The sequence below is a fragment of the Poeciliopsis prolifica genome, unplaced genomic scaffold (assembly GCF_027474105.1).
Source record: "Poeciliopsis prolifica strain line A6 unplaced genomic scaffold, Auburn_PproV2 SCAFFOLD033, whole genome shotgun sequence".
NCBI lineage: Eukaryota > Metazoa > Chordata > Actinopteri > Cyprinodontiformes > Poeciliidae > Poeciliopsis > Poeciliopsis prolifica.
The window spans coordinates 3092132-3107988 of record NW_026562408.1 but is presented as its reverse complement, the minus strand read 5'-3'; the positions used below and the strand labels follow the sequence as shown (position 1 = coordinate 3107988).

The window sequence follows — 15857 nt, the reverse complement described above, 5'->3', positions numbered from 1 at the left end:
TATGTGGCATTTCTGGATGTTTGTCATTAAGCCAGAAGCAGATTTCTGAGTTTATATGAATCCATTAAAACCACAACCTCCAGGTTGTCACTGCTTAGTGTTGCTGCAAACGTCATTGGATTGTCGACCACAGCATGGCTGCACACATTCCTGCCCATATTCACCCCAATAATAGAAAAGAACATACTGCAATTTAGATGTTCCTTACTTACCAAATCAGACATCAGTGGTTAGAGTAAGATTGGACAATGGAAAATGGGCTTTAAAGATGTAATAATTTACAAGACAAGCATTTTATGGTACTATAAAGATGAAAAAATAAGAACCTGGATGACAAAAATAACAAATTTTATTGATGCTATTCTGCAAATAAACTCACAATTTGCCATCTCATGTCCATGAGCTTTCTTTGCAAACAAAAGAAGCTGAGAGTTGTTTTTTTTTTTCTCTTTCCAGTTCACTTTAAGTTTCTTCTCTATGTTGAGAGCATGAGTCTGAATATTACTGGTGAAGAATGTTTTATTGCTATTGCCCCATTTCACTTGAAGTATTCCTAGTAGAGAGGATTTCAGGAAAACAGCTCAAAGTGGGATATGGAAGAAAAGCATGGTCGGTGAACTGGAAGGAACCCGACTTTTCCTTCAAGGAAGGTGGCATTCTTCATTGCTGTAAATCTCTGCATGCTTGTGTTCTCTCCATCAAGGCTCTCATTGTATTGCTGAATTGCATGTATTTGTTGAGTGTGAAGCAATATCTGCACTCTTTATGGGACCTCTTTGTTTCTAGTAATCACTGAATCTCCCCAACAGCTCTCAATATGAGACAGAGAAACTGGTGAGGGGACAGACTGAATTAAATCAGCTCACATAAGGCAATGGCTTGTACCCAGATGGGTGTGTGTCGGCTTGTTTGTCAGGGAAGTTTGTCAGTTTGTGCAAACACATGTGAACAAATGGATGTACAGCGTTATTTCAAATATCCTGGCAGCCATACCAAATCTGCTGTTGTTAGTATTTGTAAGAATGGTGACAAAATCGGACGGCTGGATACCAAACCTGGCAGTTCATAGGCTGTGCAGCCTTAAAGGCAAAAGCTTTGAAATCGACTTGGAAGCAGAGCTGTTTGGGAGAAGCACCAGCTCTTGACAGCTTCCCAGGGGCCTCATTAGGGACTCTGTATGACGGGTAGGTGGAGGAAGTAGGCCACAGCAAGCAAACACAGAGAGACAGGAATATCGCATGTTTATCTCTCTCCATGCACATTCATACATAAAGACAGGAGTAGCAAGAGAACCCTATCACAGAGTACAAATGTCTAAGTGACAGTAAAGTGATGTGTCATTGCTAATGTGTCCACTAAGGACCATCCGTTTGGCAAAAAGAAACCTTGGGCAAATTATAAGTAAAAAAATGAGAGAATGTCACTTTAAATTTCTGTGCTGTAGAAGCTAGAGGAGTGAACCTCAGCCAAAGTGTTTAGAGAGTTTTGCTGCTTTTTTTGAAGTTAGTTGATTCATGGGCTTGCATCATGTGAATGAATTTCAAGGTTTGCTGGGTCATTAACTTTTAACAGCTTTTGGCATAGTCAGACTTTCACTTGGTCTGAAGAGTTGATGTAAGGCTAAGTGTTATTAAGACACTTGTCTTTTTTTCAGAGTTCTAAAGTGCATAGGTCTCTATTTGAGTGTGCTTTTAGTTATTCATGCATGAACGCACTTATATATCTACTTGAACATACTCGAGGCAGGCTGTCTTGTGACACCCTACATTTAATTCTTCCATTGCCTTCTGAAATAGTCCCACGTGCATATGCATATCCAAATGTTTTGTTTTTTTTTTTTTTTTTTTTTTTTTTTTCCATACAAAACAACTATGACAATGTGTGGTTTGTTCTCCTGGACTTGCAGACACAAATAGCTACCCACAGACAGGAAACCTACATCCTGCTGTACATTTAAAGAAATGTCTTCTTGGGAACAATTTGAAACAGTTTCAAAAAGATTTGGAAATGACTCACAGCAAGTTGTCATACATTCTGATAAAGCAATTCAATGAATGTAATAGATGTATTATTACATAGATTAATCACATGTGACTTAACATTCAGTCACAAGCAATTTTCTGAATTCATGCATCAAAGGTCAAAGAAGGGTGCCCTGTATCTGTATTAAGCCCCTTCACTTTTCAACCTTGAAATTTACTGACACACTAATAACTGCAAAGGCCTCAGCGATTTGGGAATAATAATAAAAATGACAAGGAGAACATTAACCTGGGATGCAGCCAAAATGCCCACTGCAACTCTGGAGAAACTGCCAAGATGAACAGCTCAGATGGGAGGATCTGTCAATAGAACAGCTAAAATTCATAAGATCTGACTTTCACAGAAGAGCGGTAAGAGAAAAGACATTGTTGAAAGACAGTCATAAGCCTTCCTGTTTAAAGTTTACCACAACCCATGGAGGGCAGTCATGCAGGTGCCCTGGTCAAATGAGAGTGTATGGAAAAGTAAAAAAAAAATAACCAAAACATAAATAATCTTAAAACTAAAACATACAGATCTAAATTTAGATTGGAAGTGCACACATATTCATCCTCTTATTTTTTTTTAAATTATGTTTCTATAACATTTATTGTGTATCTCAGTGTCACTGCCATCTCCAGTCATCACACACCGGCTACTCATTGTTTCATTTCCTTATGACTTCAGGCTTTATATTAACTCTATTCAACAAAAATGTAAGGATATAGCCGCCTACTCTTCTCATGATTTCCTGGTTTTATTTAGCAGTCTGACTCGTCAGGTCTATCTTAAAAAAGGAATCATTCTCTCTTTACATAGTTAACAAGATCATGATTGAAGCTTCAATTTTCAGAATAAATACCATAAATATTTGCTATGAAAATATGGCAAAAATAAAACTTACTCTTATTCATTGTGATGTGGTAGATTTGTGAGGCTTATTTGAAAATATATAGAATATAAATTAAATTAAATTAAAACTCTGTGTCTATTTTTATGATCTATTTATAGATTAAACAACACTAAAGCTTTTAAACAAAAAATATGACTAACATGACAGATTTTTTAGAAGAAAGTTGTGTGTTAACTCAAGAAAGAAAGAAAAGTGAACTTTTAAACATTAAAAGTGACTTTATTAGATAAATGTCAGTTTATTCTTCAGTTGTTTCCTCTTTCACAGTGCGTATCATTCATTCTCCAGAAAGTTTAAGGTTGTAATGTGACAATAGATGAAACAAGTAATAGTGTATGAACACTTTTGGACAGAAGGATCTTAAATAAGAAAACGGGATTCCCACTGCAATTTAAAAAAAAAAAAAAAACTCTTCTACAGTTTTTTTTTCCATTTTTACAAACATTTTGTGAGAAAAAGAACATATAGCATAAATGTTGAAGCTATTAGTGAACTTACTTTGCATGTCCTTAAAGAGTTATGTTGTGTGAGATTTACATCCCCACAGCAAGAAAACATATCTCTGTGTTGCTGCTCTTTTTGTTGTATGAATTTGTAATATATCACTACATTTTGAAGGCTCTCCATAAACTACTTCATCATCATCAACTTGCCTGTCCTTGTGAGATATAGGTCTACTACAAGCCTAATCTTTTAATGGCTAAGTGGTCTCCTCAGTGATGACAGGGTGGAATCGATAAGAGGCACAAAGCTAAACGATACGTCCCGCTGTTTCTGTCTATCTCTCTTTTGACTCCTTTTCATTCTCAGCCCATTTTGCTTCTCCCTCCTCCTGTGTTTAAATTCACAGTATCCTAGGCAACAGTTATTCAATCTCAAGCAGTAGTGAAATGAACGCTGCTTTAATTTGTCTTTATTACTGCTTCGTTGGTCTTTTTTTCTCTCTCTCTCTCTTTCACAATATTTTGCACAAGCTCAATATGAAATAGGAGGCAAGGTTTACAAAATGTCTTTCCATGCTCCAACGGCTTAGAGGTAATCAATGTAAACCGGGGTTCTCAATCAGTGCCACTAATTTACCCCCACCAGCTCCCATCAGGCCGAAATGATGCATTATTCGCCTAATGTCATAGAGTGGCCTCTCAGATGAACGGCTCTTTAATGGACCTTGATGACTGATGGAAATGCAGGGAACATTATGCTTGAGAATGGAATAGATGAGAAAATGTATGAGAGGCGCATCAGACACATCTTGCGCATTTGGCAAAATGAGGCCAGTTGGATTAATTATTTTCTTCACTAGAAATAAAGAAATGGAAGATAATCTAAATGTCTCCAGTGGTGCCTACTTCTACTTTGCACTTGTTTTAGCATAAACAAATAAGCATTGTCATGAGCACCACTAATAATCACGCGTTTTAGTGGAATGCATCTGGAAGCATATGAAAAACCCTCTTACAGTAGACCTTTACTGTTGGTGAGCAGTTCTCTGACAACCCACACAGCATTTTGATAAATGCATGTTCATTCGAAAAGTTTAAATTAAATCTACCTTTTACTTCTGAGCTCCAAGAATATATGCATACACTCATGCAAAACAGCAAATGAGTACATTCCCCTGGGAGAATTATGTAGAGTTGAAAACCTAATTTGAAGCTTGCAGCAAGAGGTTGCACCAGATTATCCCCCAAAGCAGGGCTAGAAAATTGTAGCAATCACTGATTTCTAGCAAAGTGCAGAGTTTTATAACGCTGTGTCACAACTGACCAAATGCCAGCTAAAAAAAAAAAATATAGGAAGCAGGAGAGTGGGGAGAGGAGATGATGGATGTTCTTTCCCATGATAAAAAAAAGTCAACAGTAAAAGAAGTTCAAGAAAAGAAAAAGAAAATAATACAGAATAGGAATTTGGGTTCTCAAGAAGCTTTTATCACATGAACTACATGAGTCGATGCCATCTGTCCATAAGAAAACCTTTGATTTGCTGTTTGATGGTTTAAATGCTTTAATCTGGAAAACAAGCCAATAACATGTCAGGAGCAGCATTACAATAAAAGTGGACAAACTTCTGAGGACAAAACAGAACTCAAGAAAGCTTAATGAAGTAGTATATATTTTTGATTAATTTTGCATATTTAATTTATTTCCTGCACATTGCCAGTTACGCTTATACTATTATTTTCTTGATTTGCTGTAGATTTATTATTTATTTATAGTATTAGTCAGTCAGTTAACCAACACCAGTACATTAGTGTCACTTTTAAACATAATGCACTGTTTCCTGTCAATCAGCCACCGCACATTGTCCACACTGACACTATAAGAGCAGAGGGTTGCTTGATTGATGACAACCCTCATTTGAACACAGATGGGTTTTTGCTAAGTGGTTCTTTTTGGTCTCAAGTATATGCTCAGCAGTGAAGGAGAAAAGAATGTGCTGATTAAACATAATTCAGTGAAGCGTTTTCCTTTGCTGCATACAAAAATGATAATGTTAGTGCCCAAAGCTCTTTAGCATCATGTATTACATTAGGAATACAATTGTTTTTACAAAGTAATGACTAGATGTATGTTTTCAATATGGAGCTTTTAAAAAAACTAAACTTTAAAACGGTAGGAAGTAAGTTAATGACGAAATGATAGTAAATAACTCAAATTTGAATATTAGAATTTTATGTAAACTAGTGTGTTTACATATGTGATGTTTTACCATGTGGTCCAGGTTGTAAAATTGTGTACTGGTATTTTTACATCAATATTTAGAGTTGATTCAGCAGAGGTCTATTCTGAAAGCAGATATAACACGCACACATTTTGATGCTATGATGTAGAATAGGTAAACAGGCCATCCAGACACAATCTGAGCTTCCAGGCTGATGAATGAAATGACTTACAGAGGACACAAGCTCTGTGACACTGATGGACAGCCTGATATCGCCTCCCTAATCTTGCCCCCACCCCTCTCTCTGTCTCTCTCTCTCTCTGTCTCTCTCTCTCTGTCCCTCTCTCTCTCTCATACACACACATCTGCATGCACACACACCCTCACACACACTGATTTCTCTTTCACTTTCATTCTTCACTCTTTTCTTACAGTTTTTTACTCTCACTATGTGACTCACACATTTTGTCTCAGCTTCCTTTTTTTTCCATTTCTTTTTTCTTCCCTTTGTACTTTCTCTCAATTGTTTATCTCCTATTTTCTCCTGTCCCTTTGGCCTTTACTGTCATCTCACTGGAGTTTTTTTCTGATTGCATCTCCATCACCCTCTCCTGCTCTGTCTGTCCCTGTCACACTGTTGTTCCACTCCCTGTCCTTTCTGTCGACAGGAATGCACAAAAACTGCAACCACCACTACTACTTTGTGTGGAGAGCACAAGGTAAAAACAGGCATTCAGCAACAGTCAGATGAACATGAATAAAACATAGTTGTCTGAATTTCCTTCATTGTGTCGAGCATCACACAATCTGAAGACAGGTGCTTTCATTTTCTGCAGAATCTTAAGTCTCATTTCACTGTATTTAATTTAAGCCTTTCCTTTGTCAAATAAATTCAGCCACTGAACATTTAAGGAAATTTAAGAGCTTCCCGAAAGCTATGATGACAGCCCTTCATGTTCTTGCTTAATAATTCTGGCAGAACATTTCACCTGTCTTTTTGCCATAATTAGTAAAGTAAATTTAAACTGTCTGGTTTCAAGCACAGTCCTCATAATTTCCATGCCTGGATCATTCAACATTAGCCTGCTTTTTCCATTTAAAAAAAGAAATTAGGTGTGATTTGGGGAACATTGTCCTCAAAGTCACCAAATCAAGTGATCAAGTTGATCATAATCTGGGAACTGTTGAAACATCACTATTTCTGTCAAGCAAGGTCATCATCAACTTGAACTGTGATTGTGCCAACCTAGAAAGAACAGCCTGTAATCTGGAGCTACCCATATAGATAACCCGGATGCAATTTGGATACATATTTGCTAAATATAGCCTACCACAGACTGAGCAAAAAAATCTTTGAAAGCATCAAAATGAAAAACCTGAGAACACTTTAAAAGCAACCAAATATCAAACAGCATCATTGTGAAGTCAAATCAGAAGAAGAGGAATAGAAGGAAAAATAAATAAAGAGAAAAGAAAAAAGAAACATGAAATAAAGAAAAGACTTGACAGAAAAAAAACATGGCGGAAAAGTGGTTGTTATACCCGGACCATAAAGAGGGACGGACAATGACTGAAAAATTAGAAGTGGCAGGCAAGGCAACACAAAGCAAACAAACAAACAAACAAACAAACCCGGGAGTTTGGTGTAACCTTTGAACATCTGCCTGATACATCTCCAAACAAGCAGAGAGACAGTCGGTAAAACAGAAACTACATTATTATTGTGAGATCACTACTGCTTACATTCTGGATTAGCTTTAGCCTAGCCACCGGCTCGTTAACCTGTGTTGTCATATTGTAGTTGTGAAAACTGTAATATCAATAGTTGATTTAGATGGTTGGAAAGATTGTTGGGTTTTGTTTTTTTTAACTATCAATTTATTAAACATATGGGTAATTTAACTGGGTAAAATATTGTCAGATTAACTTGACAATATTGATATATTTTAAAATCAAAAAGTAAACTTTTGTAAATATTAATTTGAAATGTCTAAAGAACTTAAGTTAGTTAATTGTTCACTTCACTTTGTGGGTTGATGTGCAGTGGTTCATTTTTGTAGTTTGCTCAGTATTATTTTTGCAGACTGTGTAAAATTAATTTATGTACATCCAGAAAGTACAGGTTTGTAATGTTTATTTTTTCTTCTTTTGAAATTGCTTAAAGGTCCGTCCCTGCTTCTGGACCATCTGTGAGAGCAATGTTCTAACATTGGTAACTAGATGGGGGATAAACGGAGACAAATACTTGGTCCTTTGAGTGGAATCCAGTTGATAAAAAACATGCGTTTTCAAGAGGGGAAACTGCACAAAGTAAAGGAGACCATCATGCGGTAAGATTCCTCCATTGCCTCTTGCATTTGTGGATTGCATAATATGAACTGAATGATTAAGAATGAGTACTTCCAAATTTTTGTCTTCATCTCAACTCTCAGGTCTGATATTGATTTACAGTTGCGTGTTCCAGTGAAAAATCATCCCAAAATCACATTGTAACTGGTTATGGGAAGAATTGGAAAGCTTCATATTAGGCTATCTGAACTCCATTAAAATGTATGAATATAGCTTAAAAGCACGGTTCATAACGGGAAACAAAACAATGTTAAAAAAGCTCTACCATTTTTACTCAACAGGATGATCAGATATGTTTGGTGATAGCTACAAAAACAGTGAGGGTGAAATGTTTTCGATTGGAAAAAAAATACATCAGTAAAATTGTCTGCCCCCTGTTTTTCATACTTGGTGATTGTAAACCTCTGCAAGGAAATGTTGGACACATTTTTCACATTGTAGCTACATTTTCTATTTTTTTTAATTCCTTTTCTGGCACACCAGTAAGATCACAGTTTGAGTCTTGAGTATGTTCCAACATCATCAGGCATAAGCCTAAATTTGAATGATCTTGAAGTTTTCTGGTCTGTATGGAGCATTTGTCTATACCAGCTGTAAAGCAGCTTGTTCACCCTGACTTCTTACCTGCCAGCTTTTCTCTCTGCCAGCAGATTAAACTGTTTGCTCTTCAGCAGAACTCGTCTTATGCAAGGAAATAAAAGGATTTTCATTCTTTCCTGAAATATGTAACACTCAATTGAATCTACTGAGATAAAATAATTGTTAATTTTGTCTATCACTGACATAAACTCAAAGTATCCAGATTACTGTTTCTTTAAAGAAAAGTTTTGGGTTTTTTTCCATGAAGATGCTGCTTTTTTCCTTTCTTTTTTTTAACTGTGACTTGTTTCCATCTGACCTGGTTGAGCTGAAATTGGGAGTATTCCTACCCTTCATGGGTTAGTAAAGTGGAAAATAGCGTGGCACTCTCACAGAGCTTGACTGCATCCCACTGATTAGAGCAATCAATCGAGAGATAAAGAGCGGAGGAGGAAGTGCGTGCGTCCATGTGTTGACAGGAGGCTATTGTGACTAAGCAAAATAGACAACCTTAGAAGACTCTTCAACACACTTCACCTTTGTCTTGTACTTATATGAAGTAAAGAAAACAACAATGCATCAGATTCCAGCAAAAGCCCTATCTTTTGCCCAGACTTTTTGCAGTGTCTGCTTTCCAGAGGTCAGTCAGTAGGAAGATTTGATTTGACATTAATAGCTCTCTCTCTCTGTTGACGTACGTGTGATTACCTGTAATGCATTTCGTTCCTACTCCAATAAGTTGTGGCGCACAGGTCAGGGCTACAGACCAGTATAACACATTATTTGAGGAATGAGGCAATGAAATGTTTTCTTTCTTTTTTTTTACTTGAGCTTTGTATGGTCTCAGAATAAAATGTCAGACAACATTATAACATTGTATAACACCTGGAGTTGCAAAGTCTCATTTCACCTTGAATATTACACAAAACTATTTAGAAACTTGTGCTGTGATGTCTGTTGAATTATATGGAAGTAAGACTACGGATCTCGTTTTAAATGCTCTCATTCAACCGAATGACTTTGAGGAGTGTAATGATGCAATCTGAGTTTTTAAAGACAGATGCATTGCAAGTCAATTTTTAAAAGTCATCGATACCCAAAGACTCAGAGACAGACAAATGTCTCCACATTTTCATTACCGTAGCTTGAGTTTATCAGACAGACTCAATTTCCTGACTGGTCTCCCTAAAGCACTGGGAGGCAACACAGAAACATTCAGAGTTTTGAAGCTCTGGTGCATTTTGTGACTTGACAGTCAAGCGCTGGCATGAATTCTGTATGTCTTCTGAGAGCGATATAGTTGCTGGCAAGGGAAGAGAATAGGTTTTGAAGTCAAACACTTTGACTGACAACATATTCAGTCTGTAATAAATCACTAAGGTGACCTTTAAAAGACAACTCAACAACTCTTACAAGTTCAGACTTAATGCAAATACTAAAATGATAAGAAGCAGATCATTTCGAAAAGACGCTCTTAGTTTCCTCGCTGATGTCTAGTGCTTTTAAGAAAATTGCAATAGAGTTAAAAGTTGGGTTGTGACAAAACATTTTCTACCATGAAGAAGTTTCAAGCACCAAGGCCGGAAGTTTATAACTCAGCAGTCATATTACAGTCTTTTTTTGAGTGAATCATTCTACAGAAGCAGTGTTCAGATTGATGTTGAATGATTTATTCTTGGTATTCTGTGTCAGCTACTGTTTTATTGCTGCTGATTCTGACCAAAGTTTTTGACACAGAAGACCAGACTGGATCGACCTCTGGACAGTTTAGCTACTCAGGTCAGATTTAAGACTTTTTGTTCTTTAAATGAGGAGGGACACCTGGATCAAATGGATGAATTGCCTAATCAACATGACAAAGTGACTTTCAAGCACTGGAGTTGAACAATGTTTTACAAATATTAAATCCGCCACTGTATTTTTCAAAAGAACTGTTGGCAAGGTTTCACTTTTTCTTTCTTTTCCATTGACCCTCAATCTCCCACTATACAGTTAAGCCCAAAATGTTTAATGACCATGTCAGATTTTTAAAGCTAAAGTAATTTTCAAGTATATCAAATATATTTCTAACATGTTTTTTTTTTTTTTTTTTAACTGGAGCCAATATCAACAATTTGAAGTCCCAACTACTGAGTCCTGACTTGGATCTAAGAGAAAACTTGTGAAGACAAACATTTGTTTTAAATGAAATGTTGATACAAAGATAAATTATTCATTTTAAAAAATGAACACTCATTTTCAATGCTGAATTATCTATATAAAATAAGCTTCTTATTCAATAATTTTACATTTAACATTATAAGGGGTATGGATACTTTTAGAATTAATTGTATACAAGACAAGAAAATGTTCAGATAATAAGTTAAGTCAAAATTTAAGATGGGAAATGGGCATGTCAATACTTATTTGTAGTATGTCATAATTATTTTATTTCAAAACATTTTTTTAGCCTTATTTTACATGTTTTGTTAGAATTGTTTTTTATTAATATTGCATTTTGAACAAAGTCATTATTATTGTTTAATTTGCACAACCACTTAACAACACACTACAATATTCTGTTCAATCTTGGACTCATTAAAATATAAAATGCTTTCTTCTTTTTTTCATAATGTTGCATTTATTTGCAATGCAGATTACTTCAAAGTTCAAGAGCTAAATCTGACATCAAAGGCAAATCCAAAGTGTTTGCTTCAGAGCAAGATGAATGAGCACAATGCAACTCTGTAATATCTATTAACTAAACAGCATCAGGAATAACAAATATCCTTATCTTCTTCTAGTTTATATTCTCTATTCTTCCATCACGTATTATTACCTTTGTTTTAGCCTGGCCAAAAATATAAAAGGCTACCTGGATTTGGTTTTGCATCACTTTTCGATGATAATCCAAGCACTAGCCAGCATGGCACAGTAAATATAATCAGCATTCTCCCATTCAGTGAAAAATTATTTTAATACATGTTTTATTTTATTGTGATTCTTTTTACAGTTTTTGGCCCAGAACAGGCACACAATGTTTTGTATCACTATTTTTAAACCAGTGTTTTTATTTTTCCCTGTTTTTGGTCAGTTATTAGCTTTGACAAATGAGAAAAAAATAGCATATCAAATTCTGATGATTCAGATAAGTTTGTGTGTTTTGACTCTTCTATTTAATAGTGCCTCATCTGTTCAGCAATTCTAAACACAATGTTAAAGCTTATGAATCTGAAACATGGAATTGTTTTTCTGTATGCTCTATAGTTGTTCAGACTACCCATTTTAGATATGATTAGTGCCCTAATTATGCCCTCATTGGTCATATTTAATTTGAGCATAAAAACATGAACTAATTGTGTGCATATTTAAAGAGACACTTAAAAGCTTTCTCACAATTCTTTAATTCATTACTCTATCCGTCTAATGATTTTGTTCACTGATCTCTGCTTGAAATGTTGAATCTTCCTTTCTTTACTCTTGATCTCTTCTCTGAGTTAAAAATGGATCACTCTGGAGGCATCCTGAAGACTTTTCAGGCATAACCCTAAACCATCTTAGTTTAAGGATTAAGAGTATTAGTTCTACTAATTTCAACTGTGTAGGACAGTGTGTCTTGCATGTGGATGAAAAAATAAATAAATCCATAGAGAAGCACGATAGTAACATTTTGCTGCTTGCTGCTGCCAATCTAAATAATGCTTTTCTCTAGAACCTTATTTTATAGTCTACTGGACATTAATGATAAAGTTTCAAAAATACATTTGATATATTTTAAATTGCATTATGATGATTTTGGTACGCAGCTATTTATCTTGGGGCGTTATTTAGTTTTTCAGAACTGTTTCTGTTTTTGTTTATGTGGATGAAGATATTGCAGAATCATTGGTGTGTTGGTTGAAGAACTTGATAAACACCAGAGGATTAAGACCATAAAACTTGATTATTGCTAGAAAATATGTTTTTATGATGATTGTTTTCTGTTTCTAAATTGTTTCTATTTTGCCCATCGCCCTAAGAATCAATTTATTAGTTACTCAGTTGAAAAATTGTAAATAACTTCAATCAAGCAATTCCAAATGAAATATATAATATTTCATTTGGATATTATGTATTTCACATGCTATATTTGATATGTTGGAACACTCTGACATATCAGATATTAGCTTAGTTTTAAGGTGTTGAAATGCTGAATAAAACGAAAAGACCAACATTAAAGATCTATTGTCCACAGAGTACATGCAAATGAAATTAGTCTGATATGTGGCACAATAATACTATTACGAACAGTAATGAGTGGAGATGATTAATATATGTGTAAAGATGAGATATATCTGCTGTAATAAATAGAACAATTGAAAAAGGAGAATGAGAAGATGAGAAAAATTTACATTTTCATTCCGGTTGAGTTAGGAAGAAATGTTTTAGCATGAATTGGAGTTCACTGATGCAAACATCTTATAATTAAAAAATTTCAGTAAAAGCAGAGCAACAACTCCTCACAGGACAAAGTGTTCTCTAACACTCATTTCTAAATAAAAAATCCAATCAATTTATTCAGTGAACACACAAGATTTCAACTTACCGCAGGTTGTTTGTACAGTCTATTTTTAATATATTGTGTCTTTTCAAGACTTTTCTAGAGTTCTTATTTCAAAACATGAACATCTTTTGAGCATTTGCATCTTTTACGTTTGGAACTAGCAGACAAAATCTATCAGTCAGAGAGAAGGAGAGCTGTAACTCCAGCTGTCACCAGATGATCATAACTGAGATGTCAGAGTCCAAAGTGGATATACATCATTTAGCAAAGATGATACAACAAAGAACCTGTAAGGACAGATGTGCTAAAGTCTAGGCAGACTTATCAGAGGAATATAGAAAAAGAAAAAAAGATTAAAAAAGTTTATTCAAGTGGAGATAATAAGACAACATCAATAGGCTCTTTTTTATATTATTATTGTGAAAGATGTGTAATTTTGATTAAAATACATGGGGAGATTTATGACAACAGTTAAAATAATGGCAACTGTGACATTTAAATTTATCTTGGATTTTTTTTTCATGTGTAGTTGTAAATACACAAATGTTTACAAATATAATTCCTTTTGTCTTTTACTTCTTTATGTAAAAACCTTGACAGTATAAAAACCTGATTATTTAATTGGTGTGTGGGCAGAGTTACATTATTACTGTGCAAAGCATCTCTCAGCCCATACTTTCCCTGGCATTTCATTAAAGAAACTTTCAACCACAGAAACAAAATGATCAAAAGTAATTTCCCATAGCTAAGTGACTGCTTGTGTTGTGAAATATATGCGCTCTGTCAGGAAGTGGTGGTGGAGGTGAGGCGGTGAGGCAAGCGCTGGAGACCCAGGTAATGTAAATAGTGAAAAATTTTAATGAAACAGTCCAGAAAAACAGTCCAAACAGTAGTCCGCGGCCAGGCAGCACGGCTGAGCGGAAGCCAGGGCTCACACCGGTTGCAACTGGTCTTAAGGGCGGCACAAAACAAACTAGCGACAACTTACGAAAAACAACGACAATCTGACAAGGACCCAATGAGGGACAAAGGACACAGGAGGGACTAAATACACTGAGGGTAATCAGGGGAACAAGACACACCTGGGAACAATCAAGGGGGAAGACAGGACAACGAGGAGACTCGGGACAGACAGAAAACTCAAATAAACACAACAGAAAAACACGGAACATGACACGCTCCTTCTTAATAGTTGCTTTAATTCAGCAAATAAAGCAGCTTTTTGAGTTATTACTATGGTTTATGCAGTTGATTCTCGGACACCAGAAAGGCCTTGGGTGATCCCCTTCTTTTGCATCCTCAAAGGGCCAGAATGGGCTGAAAAACGGGATGTAACTTTAATTAGAAGTAGCTAATCAAATACCACTTTCATTTATTACATTAACATTTTCTTCCCACATTTGCTTACAAATTCCAAAACAAAGTGGGGCACCCAGTCATCATTGACTGGAAATGCAAACAAATGAACTCAGTTGGATCTTGTCCTTCCAGTTGTAAAGCTGCCTTTGATGTGTTACTTCTGTGTGTGCCGCCATGGGCGGTGAGGCATATGGTCAGTGCCAAAAACTGATTTCCAGATGTGTTACTGGACCTCAAAAGCCTGTACAGTTGTTTCTAATCAAAAATGTCCATTCTGAACATTAGCCTACACAAAACCTCTATGATTCACATTAAAATCTCATATTCATCAACCTTGCTGTTGGCAAGTTCAAGTATAGGTGACTATTTTAGCTGCCTAGTTCCAATAGTACAAGTAGATACTCAACTTTTCATTTATATCAGATTGAATTTGGATGAAATGACCTGGGAAGTGTTTCTGCTTGTCCATTTTGCTTCTGTACATAAAGTATTATTTCATTCCATATGTCTAGTTGGCTTCAGTAAATTGGAGCGCTATAATAGACTGGATCAACAGTCTCTTTTAATACAAATCACATCACAAGTGCAGCTGCTAAGCTTCCATTTTCCATGCAACTACTGAAGTAATCAGACAATGACATGATAATACATCCATAAGCTATATACACATATGCTGATGTATTAAAAACTGGCACTAAATATATTAACCTGGGTCACAGGAGATGCCAATGGGTGTTTGTTTATTTTGGAGCCATTTGCCTCAACAGATCCATTATAGTTGTGCATTAAATAAATATAATGATGTTATGACCATTTTGTTTTCTAATATTTCTATATATGAGAAACATTACATGTACATTAAGAACTTCATTCACAGTCATTGATATTTGTAAGTTGAGTTAAACTGACCTTCCAGAATGTTGTTTACCACTCAGCGGTTGCGTGTGACTCATGCAGTCTTTGCGGGGGGTTTTCCTCAAGACACTGAATATTTTTCAAATTATATCTTATTACTTCTTTTTCATAGCTCTAAAGGAAGATTTTGTTTTTATGTGAGACATTTGTTGACAAATATTCAAAAATAATCTGAATTATTAATTGAAAATAAGCAACTTGAAGGTGCTCTTCTATCCAACAGTTCACTAATTCATTCCAGATTAATTCTTTAAAAAGAACAGACCAAGAATGTTTTTGTTTAGATTATATTCTTGTGAACTGAAACTGCACTGGCTACAGAGAGTATTTTAAAGAGCACTTATAAGAAATGCAAATGTCATTAGATTCATTTTAGCAGAATTCAAGTCCTGAAAACAGAGTGAGGAGAGAAGAAAAAGTTCTGTTATTGACATCAAACAGAACTTATGGTGCTTCAAGAGACTGAAGCACCAGTTGAAGTTAGACTTCAACTGGTGAAGTTAGATATTGTCAGTAGACTTTACTGTTTACTTAAAA

At 35.4% G+C, this 15857-nt stretch overlaps 1 protein-coding gene and 1 long non-coding RNA gene across 2 annotated transcripts in view; one reads left to right on the top strand and one right to left on the bottom strand.

The window, feature by feature from the left end:
• Positions 1–15857, bottom strand: part of kctd16b (potassium channel tetramerization domain containing 16b) — an 84105-nt gene that overhangs the window by 21394 nt on the left and 46854 nt on the right. The window lies entirely within an intron of this gene.
• LOC129373565 (uncharacterized) overlaps positions 7075–15857 on the top strand; it is a 55981-nt gene continuing 47198 nt past the window's right edge. The window contains exons 1-2 of the long non-coding RNA XR_008607381.1: positions 7075–7294; positions 7761–7926. This is a non-coding gene — a long non-coding RNA (uncharacterized LOC129373565). The remainder of the gene's footprint in view (positions 7295–7760; positions 7927–15857) is intronic.